Here is a 16,488-nt window from a genome sequence, read left to right on the forward strand (position 1 = left end):
ATGTACAGATGCCACAATGTGCATGTGTGTCTCGCACACCATCATGCATGCACAACTCTGCAGTGGTGCAATGATGTGAGATACCAGTGTTGAGTGGCACGGTGTGGAACAACAGGCACAACCAGGAGGTGGTGGGCCCTGCCCTGCCCTGCCCTGCGGACTCTGCCCTTTCTTTATTATTTTACAAGATCAGCTTTAAAACCATACATCTCGGTTTCGTTTCTCTTTCATGAGATACAGTTGTTTGCATCATCTCTTGTTTTGTGACTTTTTTTGTTGCTTTAATGTCTTTATTTTATATTCATTGGACAATAGATCTATATTTCTTTCATTAGGCCTATTATTATTATTATTTATATTTTTGGTATATAAAAAAACAAGGAATTAACATCAATACAATACATTACATTTACATTTCATAATACCGAAAGATTGCCTGGCATGGCTCCCCAGTCCCCTCTCAACCCCCTGAACCTGCCCACAGAAACACAAAAACTGAGACCACTAGCGGTGGCTAGAGTTGTATTAATTTACAGAGGCACTTAGTGTCTTTTACTGACGATGGATGCTTTCCCGCCATCGCTCCCCTGCCTACTCTTGAAAGCCATTCGCCCCCAGACTGCTGGTATGAAAACGGAGCATTGTCATTGTTTCCTGATAACATTTCCCATTCATAACCTAACCTACTCTCCGTTTGACTGGGATTTGAAAAAAAATACTTTCTTTGCCATTTTGCCTACTCAATTGTCTCAAGGGAATTATAAAGTTAGTGAACGGTTAGTGTGTTTGTTTTTACGTGATAATGGAGGTCAGAGTTCAACAACATGGGAACGGGGGGGCGGGGGGCTCCACATAACCAGTGACCATGGTAACACTCCAAGGCCAATGCCACAGGCTCTATCAGGGATGCACATGCCATACTCCATAGCTGATTGCTCCTTGCTATCCGGGGTCCTTGGGATTTAGGGTAGGGACGTCCCAAGGATCCCGGATAGCACTAACCATAGCTGATTTGCTTCAGAGTCTGAGCTCTGAGTAGCCGTCAACTGCCAAAGCTCCCATGATGCAACAGACCCTTTGGTTTCATATGAAAGATGCATAAGCTTCAAAGTGCATATCTAATCAAACAATACAAGCTCCCTTGACCCATGAGATGGATCAAATACAAGTTCCATTGACCCATGAGCTGGATCAAATACAAGCTTCCTGGACCCATGAGTTGGATCAAAACAAATGCCGCTCATTCAAAAAATTTTTATCTCTGCTGATCAGTACTTCACATATGAGATCAGGAAAAAGGCAATCAAAGTTAACTGCTTGAAATGTCTCAACAACTCTTGATGTCTGCTTATGATTCCTGGTTACCGCACTTGCACAAGTAGTCACTAGCAATGTTCCCTCTAAGCTGCGCACATCTCCCCTCGGATTGCCGCGCAGATGAAATATCAGCCCGCGCAGAGAAGCACGAGATTGAACTTCACTCAACTTCACTCTAGAGATTTCCTCTTTAGTTAACACTACGTTTTGCTCTGCTGTGGGAATTGTGCTCGAATCAATGCAATATTAGCCACTTTCAATGTAACATACAGTATATGCAAAACTAACTGTGCAACAGATTTTCTTGTAGGCAGCGCGTATTGGAGTAGGATTCTATTGCATCGACATGTATGACTCAGCCCGTACTCTACACAGAATGGTGCACCATAACCAATCAGACCTGCAGTAGGCCTATATGCAAATAGCCATTGCCATATATGGATCTGTGCCATTCACATTGAACTGGACAGCATGAGCGGTCGTGAGTAGACACTTGTTTTGAGATCAAAGCGAGAACTGCATGTAGCCACCTGTGCACATTTGTTCATATTCTTTGCTAGTTAGTGAGTTATTAGCCCAGTTATAGCTTGTTTCTAGTCAACAATGGGGGAGTGATTGCTTCCTACAAGAGCACAAAATGTGTACATTTCTAGCCATCTTTAAAAAACGAGTCAGGTAAAGAGCTTTTTTTATGTCTTAAAGGTGTCTTAAAGTGTTGTATTTTGAGACGGTTTTGAATACGCTAAGTAGCCAATAGGCAGAGGGTAGCATAATGTGTCTGATTCTTTATAATAATGGTATGGGAATAATAATGATTTTTTTGCATCAAGCAACATTTTCAGTCACCTCCTTGTCTGAATGACAAATGGATAAACAGGTTAATGTCAAGCCCTGCATGTTTTTAAAAAAAGTCTCATGGAATGTAGGCCTACATTGAACACCGCACATTGGCTGCTACTGTAGGCTAAATGATAGAACAGCTATTTTCTCCATTGTTTTTGATGGTAGGCCACCCTGGTAGGCCTACATTATGATCAAATAGCCACAGTAGCCTACTTGGCCACTGTTAAAACTATAACTTAAAGCGGGTACAGCCTCAGTGTTCACAGTAAACTTGCGCCGGAAGTTGCACAGACTTTTCACAATGTTCAAGTTTGCGCTCAGCAGGCCTGAAATTTGCTCAGTGCCGAAAAAGATTAGAGGGAACATTGGTCACTAGCCATAACTGGGCCATCGCTGCATATACGATTAACAGTAACCCTGCTGCTAGATATCTTAAGATCTCTTGCCGTGTTTGGCCCCGCACAGCTCCGTCTCAAGCGCTGCATGCTAGGGGGCGTATCCCTCAAGGCAAAACAGAGGCAGGATCTAATCTCCTCGATCCCCACCATCATTCACTGAACCTGTGACAGGCCAGTGAATTACCCCACAACATCAAAGCCTTGCCACCAGAGAAGGCGCCTTTTCAGGCGGGGAGACCTTGGGGCCCACCGGGTCTAGCCCCAAGGTGTTTTCAGTTGAAACAGACAGACCTTACACTTTATGCTCATGCGATCTGGTGTTCTCATCTTGGCATGGGTGTGATTTTTCCCACAACATAACACCTTCCTTAGTCAGTAGTGAGGGGGAAACGCATCCACACAAAAAGTATAGCCGTCTTATAACCAGGAATCTCGTAACCTGCACAGGCACTCTCTTGGAAATGTTAAAAGGTAAACACTGTCTGTTTGACTGCAGCTTGGGTTGCACTTGTGATTGATTGCTATGCGTGGAGAGTGAGCTGCTTGGAAAGGAACCAGAGTTACTGTTGCTATCCCATTCACGCTAGCAGGGAAGGGCCCCTTCCTCAGATTCAAGATAATGTCGTGCACAGACTATGCATCAGAGCCTACTATTTTGAAAGGTCTGCTTTGTGTTAGATCGTGTCATGACTGACTTCAATGAAATCGATTGAGAGGACGGTCGCAGATCATTTTGAAAAAAGTGGGCTGTTTTCATAGCGAGCGTTTAACAGCTTCCTATAGTGTGTAGAGTATGACGAGTGTAAAGGGCTGTAGGGAGGCAGGGCTTGACCTCGTGCTCATAGGCTTGTCTGAGATCAGATACAGTGGGGGAAAAAAGTATTTAGTCAGCCACCAATTGTGCAAGTTCTCCCACTTAAAAAGATGAGAGAGGCCTGTAATTTTCATCATAGGTACACGTCAACTATTACAGACAAAATGAGAAGAAAAAAAATCCAGAAAATCACATTGTAGGATTTTTAATGAATTTATTTGCAAATTATGGTGGAAAATAAGTAACAAAAGTATCTCAATACTTTGTTATATACCCTTTTTGGCAATGACACAGGTCAAACGTTTTCTGTAAGTCTTCACAAGGTTTTCACACACTGTTGCTGGTATTTTGGCCCATTCCTCCATGCAGATCTCCTCTAGAGCAGTGATGTTTTGGGGCTGTCGCTGGGCAACACGGACTTTCAACTCCCTCCAAAGATTTTCTATGGGGTTGAGATCTGGAGACTGGCTAGGCCACTCCAGGACCTTGAAATGCTTCTTACGAAGCCACTCCTTCGTTGCCCGGGCGGTGTGTTTGGGATCATTGTCATGCTGAAAGACCCCCTTCAATGCCCTTGCTGATGGAAGGAGGTTTTCACTCAAAATCTCACGATACATGGCCCCATTCATTCTTTACTTTACACGGATCAGTCGTCCTGGTCCCTTTGCAGAAAAACAGCCCCAAAGCATGATGTTTCCACCCCCATGCTTCACAGTAGGTATGGTGTTCTTTGGATGCAACTCAGCATTCTTTGTCCTCCAAACACGACGAGTTGAGTTTTTACCAAAAAGTTCTATTTTGGTTTCATCTGACCATATGACATTCTCCCAATCCTCTTCTGGATCATCCAAATGCACTCTAGCAAACTTCAGACGGGCCTGGACATGTACTGGCTTAAGCAGGGGGACACGTCTGGCACTGCAGGATTTGAGTCTCTGGCGGCGTAGTGTGTTACTGATGGTAGGCTTTGTTACTTTAGTCCCAGCTCTCTGCAGGTCATTCACTAGGTCCCCCCGTGTGGTTCTGGGATTTTTGCTCACCGTTCTTGTGATCATTTTGACCCCACGGGGTGAGATCTTGCGTGGAGCCCCAGATCGAGGGAGATTATCAGTGGTCTTGTATGTCTTCCATTTCCTAATAATTGCTCCCACAGTTGATTTCTTCAAACCAAGCTGCTTACCTATTGCAGATTCAGTCTTCCCAGCCTGGTGCAGGTCTACAATTTTGTTTCTGGTGTCCTTTGACAGCTCTTTGGTCTTGGCCATAATGGAGTTTGGAGTGTGACTGTTTGAGGTTGTGGACAGGTGTCTTTTATACCGATAACAAGTTCAAACAGGTGCCATTAATACAGGTAACGAGTGGAGGACAGAGGAGCTTCTTAAAGAAGAAGTTACAGGTCTGTGAGAGCCAGAAATCTTGCTTGTTTGTAGGTGACCAAATACTTATTTTTCACCATAATTTGCAAATAAAATCATAAAAAATACTACAATGTGATTTTCTGGAGAAAAAAAATCTCATTTTGTCTGTCATAGTTGACGTGTACCTATGATGAAAATTACAGGCCTCTCTCATCTTTTTAAGTGGGAGAACTTGCACAATTGGTGGCTGACTAAATACTTTTTTTCCCCACTGTAGATTGTCATCGTAAGGATCAGTCAGGGTGAACATGGGACACAAACCTTTGAAGTCACCCTCATGACATCTCCCTCCACGTTTTTTTTCTCAGAACAGATTGAGGTTGGAATCCGTCATCGTTGAGGTTGAGGTCGTCGAGTACTGAGCTTATATCCCAAGGCCTACTGTACTCTCCCACAACTCCTCCCCTGTCCTGGGCTCCACTCTCCTGTGGAGATGTGTGTTGACCAGTAGCCTAGGGAGGATTCCACATCCACATGTCCCATCACGAAGAGACCTGAACTCCCTCTTTATCTCGTCTTCTTGGCTTTTCAAGTTGTGAATTATTGCAGTCGAGAGCAGTTTCAAATGAATGTATGAAGTTCTATTTTTAGACCGCAGATTCGAGCCACAAAGAAGCTCCCAGTACAATTGACCTTGTATGATATATGCTTTTGTCAGTGCTGGCCCATTATAGCTTAGATCATTGTTAATGGTCGTCCTCCTTTTTCAACTGACAAATTTGCAGCCTATAGAACCAGTGCGTCAGACGCATCTGCTGTGTTTAGGAAATTCAATTAGTATGATCAAAGAAATGCCTGACACATATTAGCTGGATATAAAACAGGTGTCAGCTTTCCATAGTGCATCCCATGTTCCATTGCTTGTCATCTGCAGGGAAAATAGCATTAGCTAAAGTAGATTACATCTCTATAGAAAGTAGTATGATTTCTTCTGTTCGTTCTGAAGAAGTACCATCATGTCTACCTCTGAAGCAACCGTCTGATACACAAACATAACCTTCTTTTGCAATACTGCGTAACCTCATTGTTTACCATGGCAAATCCAATCCAATTTTATTTGTCACATGCGCCGAATACAACAGGTGTAGACATTACATTGAAATGCTTACTTACAAGCCCTTAACCAACAATGTAGTTTTCAGAAAAATAAGTGTTAAATAAAAAAAATATATATATATAAAATACACTAAGTATACCAAACATTAGGAACACCTTATAATATTGAGTTGAGACCAGGTGTTCTTAATGTTTTGTATACTCAGTGTATATCTCAGGCCTAGCCTAAATTAGACAGAGGTCTCTACAGATGGACAACTGGACATGTACATGATATGGCTATGAGTGCAAAAATAGCATGAGCATACAATCGTTTGCCACATCAAAATAATTTCAACTCGACATGGGATAACACGTCTGCACGTACGCAAGCTATTGCGCTTACCAGCACACAAATACACATGCATTCACAAATATTGCACACTCACCATACAGACACTGCACATACTCTGTATTTTTGTTGTTCTCCAACAATGTGTTTGGCAAGGAAGCTGTACCCAGAGTTCAGTAGTGCGTAGCAGTAAAAGCACACTTGGCAGGCGTCGTGAATCTGCAGCGTGAGCGAGTCACTGCACTAACGAACCCCACGGTGCCCAGCCCGCCACACACACACATACGCCCAGCTGCAGATGTCAGATGGCGAGGGAAAAGGTAACCGCTCCAGTCCAATACGGAAGCTACTCATCCCTGACAAGTCAGTCTAAACAGCAGCAGGCAGGCAGATTCCTATCTACGTTGGATAGAGTAATAGGCCTGTAGCTTCGTGGCTCACTAACAGGTTATCAGCTTTAGAAAATGGATGTACAGTAAATGTAGCTACAGACCATGAGTGCCTTTGGCATTAGGATACTTTGATCGCTTTCTTTATAGGCAGAGCTTTCTTATTGTATCTTTTAATGGCCAAACCCTCTTAGCAGATCTACTCAGCTCTAGCAGAGGGCATCATAAGACTTCTCTTTTATTGTGTGAATTGTTCCCTCCCTTCCATCCCAAGGCGCTACCTTTTCTTTTCGTGGCTGTTTTTTTCATAGCACTCAGCAGGGGAAGAGCCCTCAAGCTAATTCAGGATTTGTCAGTGGAATTTCAGTCTGACAAAGACAGCCTTTCACATGGCTGAGGTAAGAACAGTGGAGTTGGCACCGTCTTGAAAGTAATGCAACCGAGACTTGACTTTGAAGCCTGTGTCTTTTACCAGTAGACAGGCACTCCTTTTCCTCCTTTTTGTCTTGCTTTGCTCTTTCCCTGTATTCCTCCATCCATCTGGTCTTTTAACACGACTGATGTGGTGGACACACTGATGACTCTTGTCACATACTGTCTGTGACAAGAGGGGTTGAAGTATTTGACCCAGCCTTCTCTCACCCTGTTCCCATATACTGCTCGCCTCGTCATGAACACATGGTGGAGTTATTCTCAGTGAGCTGGGTGCAGTCCCTTTTCACGGCATGTCTGACCTCTATTCCTCAACTACACCCTCCCACACCACCAACCACACCCACACACACAGGTTTTTGTCTACAAGCCCATGAGGCCCTCTGAGCAAACATAGCACCCGACCCCTGACCCTGTCTAATCAGGCACAAATTAGGCATGTCGAGAGGACGCCCCCCTACCTCCAACACCCCACCCCCTCCATCCCATCTCCACAGGAGCAGCTTTCTGGGAACTGTTTTTACTCTTGCTGTGAGGGAGGGAGGGATCCCCCCCCCCCCACACACACACACGCACGCACAGACAGACACACACACACACACATACACAGGCACACACACGCCCTCCTCCCGGTGCTTCCCTTCCGATGGGACAGTAATGACATTAACAGCTTCCTCCTCCCGGTGAACCGTGGAACAGTTTCCACTCTGTACCGTTTTCTGTACCATTTCTTCTTCTTATTCTCTCTTTCTTCTCTCCTTCCTCCTCTCAGAGTCACGTCTTTCTTTTTTTTGCCCAATTAAGTGTAAAGCAAACGACACCATAAAAGCGCAACAACAGGAGTCCTGTTTTACAAGAGCTGATTAAGCCCCAGATCTAAGAACCCAGATCTGAGATCCCAGGCTCCAGCTAGCTAGCTCACTGTGGTACGTTTCCACTGAGACTTACCCCCACACCAGTGGGCCACCAGCGTTTTATGTTAATGTGCTCTAGTCTTATCAACAACCTCTGCATCATTCAAGATTGTTGCTTTGTGAGAAGGTGTTAAAGTTCACGGTTAGCCATTGTTATGTAAATGCCAGCTGAAAAGTACCAGTGGCCTGAGACACGGATGCAGGCCCGTGTAGATGGAAACAGAAAAGTCTGGGGTAAATCCTCAGTGAAAATGCGCCATAGCATGCTTATCCGGCCCCATCTTCACCAAACATGCCGTAATGTCTATTTCTGAACACTTTGTTATTCTGCGTAGCACAATCTGTAGCCCCATTAAGCAGGCTTTGCATGGGCCAAAGATACGACTCATGGCTGCCTGCGTTGCTGCAGGCAACAGGTATGGCAGACATTAGCAGCAGATTAGAGCAGAGCAGAGCGCTACAGGTGGTAGGGAGATTGAGAACATGCATGTTAATACTTGCCTCTGGAGCTTGGATTACAGTAACATGGTGCTATTACAAGAGAGAAGCATGCATGGAGAGGTGAGATTCATAGAGATAGCTGTGTCGTGTCCGTTATTGGAGCTGAGTTGTGCTGTAAGTATGGGGCAAACGCAGACCTATAGTAGACACATTTAATATCTGCGTGCGGTACATAGTCTTGTTACTCTAGAAAGCAGCAAGATATTATTTCCCCCTTCGAGACGTCGGGAGGAGATCCGGTGTGAGGAGGCTTTGGAGAAGGAGGGAGGGAGGGTGTGAGAGAGAGAGAGAGAGAGAGAGAGAGAGGGTGGGTGGGAGGGAGGGAAATAAGAGAGAGAGGGATTGAGAGGATAGAGAGAGAGTGGAAGAGAGAGTGAGAAAAAAGAGAGGGAAGGAGAGAGAGTGAAAGATAGAACTAGAGGGAGAGTAGCCGTGGTGGGGTGTCTTGTCCCAATTGGTCTGTGTACTGCCTTCCTTGCACTGTTGGTTTTCCATATGCTTGTATTCCTCCCCTCCCACTGTGCTGTACGTCCTCTCCTCCTCACCCCCTTCTGAACAATCCTCTGTTTATTTCTCACAGGGCGGAGGCCAGCGGTCCCACAGAACAAACTACAGGCCTGGGGAGATCATTAACCTCCACACACACACAACAGGATACTGGTAGGTTCTACTGGCTGCTTCTCTTCCCCTATAGCTGTATGCGGTATGTCTGTGTACTGTACGCACACATACACTGGTCCCGAACCCGACCGCAGTCCCGCAAATGTTATTTTAGGGATACTGTATGTGAGACAGCTCCTTATAGGCAATGTCAAAATGTGCCAAGAAATAGGTTAAATTACCAGATATTCTCACATAGCCATTACACTACATGGCCAAAAGGATGTGGACACCCCTTCAAATTAGTGGATTCGGCTATTTCAGTCACACCCGTTGCTGACAGGTGTATAAAATCGGGCACACCGCCATGCAATCTCCATAGACAAACATTGGCAGTGGAATGGCCCGTACTGAAGAGCTCAGTGACTTTCAACGTGGCACTGTCATAGGATGTCACCTTTCCAACAAGTCAGTTTGTCAAATTTCTGCCCTGCTAGAGCTGCCCCGGTCAACTCTAAGTGCTGTTTTTGTGAAGTGGAAACATCTAGGAGCAACAACGGCTCAACCGCGAAGTGGTAGGACACACAAGCTCACAGAACGGGACGCCGAGGGTTGAAGTGTGTATCGCGTAAAAATCGTCTGTCCTCGGTTGCAACACTCATTACAGAGTTCCAAACTTCCTCTGGAAGCAACGTCAGCACAATAACTGTTCGTCGGGAGCTTCATGAAATGGGTTTCCATGGCCGAGCGTCGGCTGGAGTGGTGTAAAGCTCGCCGCCATTGGACTCTGGAGCAGTGGAAACGCGTTCTCTGGAGTGATGAATCACGTTTCACCATCTGGCAGGGTGCCAGGAGAACACTACCTGCCTGAATGTATAGTGCCAAGTTTGTTGGGGAGGAATAATGGTCTGAGGCTGTTTTTCATGGTTCTGGCTAGGCCCGTTAGTTCCAGTGAAGGGAAATCTTAATGCTACAGCATACAATGACATTCTAGACGATTCTGTGCTTCCAACTTTGTGGCAACAGTTTGGGGAAGGCCCTTTCCTGTTTCAGCATGACATTGCCCCCGTGCACAAAGTGAGGTCCATACAGAAATTGTTTGTCGAGATCGGTGTGGAAGAACTTGACTGGCCTGCACAGAGCCCTGCCCTCAACCCAATCGAACAACTTTGGGATGAATTGGAACGCCGACTGCGAGCCAGGCCTAATCGCCCAACATCTACTGAATGGAAGCAAATCCCCGCAGCAATGTTCCAACATCTAGTGGAAAGCCTTCCCAGGAGAGTGGAGGCTGTTATAGCAGCAAAGGGGGGGACCAACTCCATATTAATGGCCATGATTTTGGAAAGAGATGTTCGAAGAGCAGGTGCCCACATACTTTTGGCTATATAGTGTATATTAGGCTATCAGTATTACTGGGCTAGATCAGCCAATAGGCTAGGCGTAGTTTGATAGAGAGCCAGAGTCGGAGTGAGAACGGACACTTGCATTTTCTGTTTTGCATAATATAGTTTATATAGCATAGGAGCGGAATAATTTCCAGGCAGAGACAAATATGGGTGATCAATATTTAGTAGGCCTAAACTATAGCTTAATCATATTTAGGAAGTACATTTTCTCGGAAGCATAACTGCCCCGTGCTTTGCCCATGCATTTAATTGAGACCACATATATAGCCTATAGGTGCACTTGATCTCTCAACGAGGAGAGGTGATACTGAACTTCAAGCAGTGAATGATGAGAGTCTCTGAATTTAGGTGATTTAAATACAATAAATTGGCTAACGCATAACATACAAAACAGAAAGACAACCGTTTCCAAGTAGCCTAATCTGCGGGACAAAATAATATTTTTATCTGAAAGTTGTCTGTCTGACCGCCCGTCTGCTCCCGCCCGCAGCATGAAAAATGTTGACCGCGCCGCGATGGTGTCAGCCCTCTACACGGATGCACACACACACACACACACACACACACACATTCTTTCACCTTTCTCTCTCTCACACACTCAGGCGGTATAACTTATAGCCCAGTCTGCAGGGAGATGTATCGACTCCCACTGATCGGATGCCAAGTATTTCCAAATAGGTTCTTATGCTGCCTTCATCCTACTGTGAAAATATGTATGATTTTTTCCCTCCCTCCGTCTCTCTCCCTCTATGCTTCCCTCGCTCTCTCTTTTCCAAAATGGTGTGTGTTTGCAGTGTGGTGTTAAAGTCAGGGTCCTGATATTAACGGTAACTGTTCCCGCCTCCCGCTAGCCCAGTGCAGGAAATCAAAGAGGCACATTCCCAGAGCCGGGGCCTTGTGTGTCTGCCCGGCTCACGCACCCTACTCCCACTCTGGAATATTGGGATTTATGGGAATAATATGGGAATAGGGTGTCCATGGATACATAAATCCAAATGCCCTGTCTAGGAGGTTAGACAATTTATGTGTTTTTGTTTTGACCGTCATTGCAATTTAAGACTTTCAATTTGCGTCCCGATACAGTATTTGGTGGAATTGTGGTAAATGCTGGTTGTGGTTGAAATTGGACATTCTTGTTCTATATGGACTTTTCTCTTCATGAGTTGAATTTTAATTTACTTATTTCTTGAACTAACAGGGGCCATACTTGCAAACTTTTGCTTTTCTTGCTTAAACCACAGGTCTGTCTAAATATGCTAGATGTTAGACTGACATTAGGCATAGGGGTAACTATCGTTCTCCTCCAAATGCCTCGAAAATAATTTCTTCAAAAAATGTAACCGAAGCTGCCGTCGATGAAAGTGAGATATATTTCCATTCTCCTATAGGAGGAGATACTTCCTCATTCAAGAGAGAAAAGGGGAAGCTGAATGTGTCTGGGGGATAATTTAGAAGGTGTGTTTTGCCTGAACGATGGGTGGAGGAGGACGTAGGGGAGCAGTATTGGTGTTACAAGACATCAGAAGCTCCCGCTTTAGGGTTAAGGGGTTTCGAGGAGGGTGGGGTGTATGTGTGGGGTTAGGGGAGGGTGTTTTTTCGAGGAGGGTGGGGTGTTAGGTAGAGGCGTAGGCAGCAGCCCCCAGAATCCCAGAGTCCCATTGCTGGGTTTCAGGCAAACATTCTTAACACCTCATAAATCTCACCTGTTGCAGCAAGACTGCTGCTGACAAAGTCTGCAGTGTTTGCACACACATGTACGTGTCGCACACACACGCTTACATTCATACACACACGCATTGCACGCCCGCTTAGGCCTACACTCATACCAGAGGTGGCTGGTTGGAGGAGGTATAGGAGGACGGGCAAATTGTAATGGTTGGAATGGAATCAATGGAACGTAGTCAAACATGTGGTTTCCATATGTTTGAAGTGTTTGATACCGTTCCATTGATTCCATTCCAGCCATTACAATGAGCCCGTCCTCCTATAGCTCCTCCCACCAGCCTCCTCTGACTCATACACACGAGCGAGCGCACTCACTCACTCACACAGACTCTCTCAGCAGCAGGATTGGTGCAGAATTGAAATTATTGAGTTCATTCTTTGATAGATAATCTGTTGGGCTCCATTATTCAAACAAATTAATCCCGAAATGAATACTGGTGCTGGGCAAATAATCAATCCACTAAATAAGGAATCCTATTATAACAGACAGGCAGACAGAAAGACACACAGACAGACAGAGAGACAGACAGAGAGACAGACAGACAGTCTGGCTGTGTCATGTCATCTACATGATAACTTATAACAGGGGTAGGCAACTAGATTCAGTCGCTGGCTGATTTCTGTCGGAGCGGATGGTCGGGGGGCCGGAACATAATTATAATAATTTGTACACTGCAAATTCACCACAACTAAGCGCAAAAAGATATTGAATTTGAAAATAACAATAATTTCATACCTTGATTACATTGAGACACAATCACGTGTCTTTTTTTATTTTATTCGTGGGAAAATTAAACTCATTTTTAGCTGAATTCATGGGGATTTTAAAGTCTTTTTTTACCAAACATTTGGCCCGCGGGCTGCCTGTTGCCGACCCCTGACCTATAACCTATATATGACCCATAACTGTCTAAATGTACAGTATTTGGGTCAAGAGAGTGATGCTCCTTCTGATTTATGCTCATCAGGCCGGGTATGGAGGCAAGCAGCTGACTTTTTCACAGATAATAAATTGAAGAGCATTCCAACCGGGGCAGACAAAACATTGTAAAGGCCTGGTATTGAACATGAGGCATTTTACTGTTGACTTGGCAGTGACAGCCTGGCGACACGCTTTAGATTCACCCTTTGGACTGTGTGTGTGTGAACATGCAGACCTATACGTGGCCCATGGCAACTGGCACTGTGGATCAAGGTCGTTAGCTAATCGATAGATACCCTACCGCCTGGTCCTTTTAAACTGCTCCACAGTGACCCCATATTATAAAAAGTGTTCCCGCATTATAAACAGTGTCGAAACAGCAAGTGGACATGAACAAGGATGTAATATGCCTGACATATCTCATGGTGGTCATAGCTGCACTATGAAATGCTGCCTTTTACCATAATAATCATGCTTAATGGATTCCATCCAACAGATTCCAACATTTCAAATAGATTCTTTGAGTTGCCACGACGATACAAGGGTTATTTTTTCACCACAAAAGGGGTCAAATTTCTGATCCTAACAAGAGAATGTCACCATGGCAATGTGGTTGTGTAATATAATTGGATGACCCGTGTGTAATGAATACTCAGGGAGAAAAAGGTGTAGATTCACGCGCAGATCGTGGCAGGCGTTTATTTCGCCTTTGCAGAAGGCAGGAATCGTGGTCACAGGCAGGCAATGGTCATACACAGGTAGACAAACAGGCAGGTGAATCAAAAACTAGGACTGAAGGCTATAACTGGTTCTCACAAACGAGCTAGGAAAATGCTTAGTAGAGTCAAAACGAACAATACCTCACAAGGCACAAACAGAATGAACTGAACTAAATAAGGAGCTGATGAGACCAGGTGAGTAACTAACACAGGTGAAATCAATGAACAAAAATGAAAGACAGGGCTACGTTCAAGAACACAAAGAAACAGGGCTACGTACAAGAACACAAGGTGAACTAAGAAAATAAATACAGAACCTTACACCGTGTTGTAGGTAGGCTACAGCAATTTCCTTCAACAAAACATAATAGTGTAACAGCCAGAGGAGGCTGGTGGGAGGAGCTACAGGAAGATGGGCTCATTGTAATGGATGGAATTTAATAAATGGAACAGAGTCAAACGTAGTTTCCATATGTTTGATAATACCGTTCCATTGATTCCATTCCTGTCTTTACAATTATCCCATCCTCCTATAGCTCCTTCCACCAGCCTCCTCTGGTACCAGCCTAACATTTACTAACAACACTTAATGATCCTATGTTGGTGTTCTTCTAATGCCTTGTAGGATACTGGTGCTGGAGTTAACAAGGACATAATAACATATGGTCTCGGTGAACTGCTGTATAGCTGGGATGTTGTCTATAAACATGTATCTGTCCATCTAGATCCCCTGTATGTTTGGCTTTGGGTTCCTGTGTGGTCCAAACAACTTACTGTGTGTATGCTGGTCTTACCTTCTCTTATGTGCGGAGGTGTGTGTGTGTGTCTGTGTCGTGCAGGCGTTTGCTTCAACCCTGCTCTAACACAGCACATTTTGCTAATCAGCTACTCATCAGGCTCTGGTTAGCTGAGTAATGTGTGTTAGAATAGAGCAGGATCTCCAGCCTACCTACAGTAGCTCTTCAGGAAGAGGGTTGGCCACCCCTCTCACCCCCCTGCCTCACTGGTTATTTGGGACCAAGAGCCATAGAACTGTCACCTGCATGTTGACACAGTCCTCATGCCCTTATCAGTGACAGAAGCCAGGCTGTGGACACCAGCCAATGCCCGACTCAACCCCCTGTTCCACAGCTGGCTACTGGAGATCCCCAACGCTCTGCACCGTATCTAGGCCCTGTTCTCACCAGCCACCTGCCACCACCATACACACATGCCCACACAGAACACACACTTGCTTGTGAAGGCTTTCACGGTAATGGCAGGCCAAAGCCACCCATGCACATACTCTCACATACTCACACAAGTGCACACACACACGCTCACACACACACCTATTTCAAGACACACACACACACTATCAGAACAGTAAACAATTGCAGCCTCAAACCATACCTCCCCTCACTCACACACTGGCAGTCAGGCAAGCAGGAAAGAGAATAGTACAGTCTGTAAAGTACTGTCTGTGGACCCTCTCCTCTCCCAGTTCGAGGCATTCACTACACTGGAGCGGTAGTTGTGGGTGTATGTCTGTACACGCTGTTTCTGCAAAGATATACATTATGTGTGTGAAAGTGGAGAAGACTCGAAAGAGCCCAGGGGCTGTGGCTGCCTGACTAATGGTGCCTGTACAACACACTTTACATACGCTGCCGCTACTCTGTTTATTATATATCCTGATTGCCTAGTCACTTTTACCCCTACCCACATGTACATGCTGTATTACCTCAATTACCTCAATTACCTCGTACCCCTGTACATTGTCTGAGTACTGGTACTCCTTGTATATAGCTTAGTGGTTAAGAGCGTTGTGTTAGTAACCGAAAGGTTGCTGGTTCTAATCCCTGAGCCGACTAGGTGAAAAATCTGTCGATGTGACCTTGAGCAAGGCACTTAACCCTAATTGCTCCTGTAAGTCGCTCTGGATAAGAGCGTCTGCTAAAATTATTGTGTTACTATTTCCTTTTTTTATTTAGTTAATATTTGTCTTACTTTTTAACTCTGCTTTGTTGGGAATGGGCTCGTAAGTAAGCATTTCACTGTAAAGTCTACACCTGTTGAATTCGGCGCATGTGACCAATACAAATTGATTTGATTTTGATTTGAGGCTAAACTCCAGTAGGAAGTGTATAGCAGCATTAATGCCTAGAGGGCTAGCGGTTAGCTTCTCCCTTTCACAGCTCATTGATTGTACCCTCCCTGTGCGATATGCCACTCTGCAATAAGAAATGGTTTCCTGGTAAACAGACCAGCGCTGCCAGTATAGAGTGTGCACTGTATAGACGTGTCCTAGCTAGGAGAATTCAGTCCACACCTCATGTCAAGTAAGCAACCTTTTTATCCTTGCGCGGCTACTACTGAAGATTGAATACATTAGGGGGACAAAATCCAAACTGTTGACGACCCGCCACCACACTATTGCGACTGTATTTGCTTGTTTGTGTGCGTGTGTACGTGCACATACGTGTGTGCTTATGTGCGTGCTCTTGCGTATGTGTTCATTTGCAGCAGCACGCACAAGCGAGGCCCAGTTTTGCTGCTGTCTGTGGTTCAACCCAAACCCAGTTATTTCCCCTTGGGATTTCATCTCTATTTTCGAATGTCAAAAATCCCCCTTAGATGCTTATTTTGTGCCTATTTGCGTTCTCTTCGCGGCTCAGATCATATTAATGATAGGTCTAGCGTTGAAGGTGGTACGTAATC

The 16,488-nt window shown here is 45.0% G+C and overlaps 1 protein-coding gene across 1 annotated transcript in view; it reads left to right on the forward strand.

Moving 5' to 3' along the window:
• The window catches only part of LOC311132225 (thyroid hormone receptor alpha-like), a 202,691-nt gene that overhangs the window by 102,424 nt on the left and 83,779 nt on the right, over window positions 1-16,488 (forward strand). Inside the window, exon 2 of the mRNA XM_084165450.1 lies at window positions 8,994-9,073. The gene's annotated coding sequence lies outside the window, so the exon portion shown is untranslated. The remainder of the gene's footprint in view (window positions 1-8,993; window positions 9,074-16,488) is intronic.

The sequence above is a fragment of the Coregonus lavaretus genome, assembly GCF_964263955.1.
Source record: "Coregonus lavaretus genome assembly, chromosome: 1".
Lineage (NCBI taxonomy): Eukaryota > Metazoa > Chordata > Actinopteri > Salmoniformes > Salmonidae > Coregonus > Coregonus lavaretus.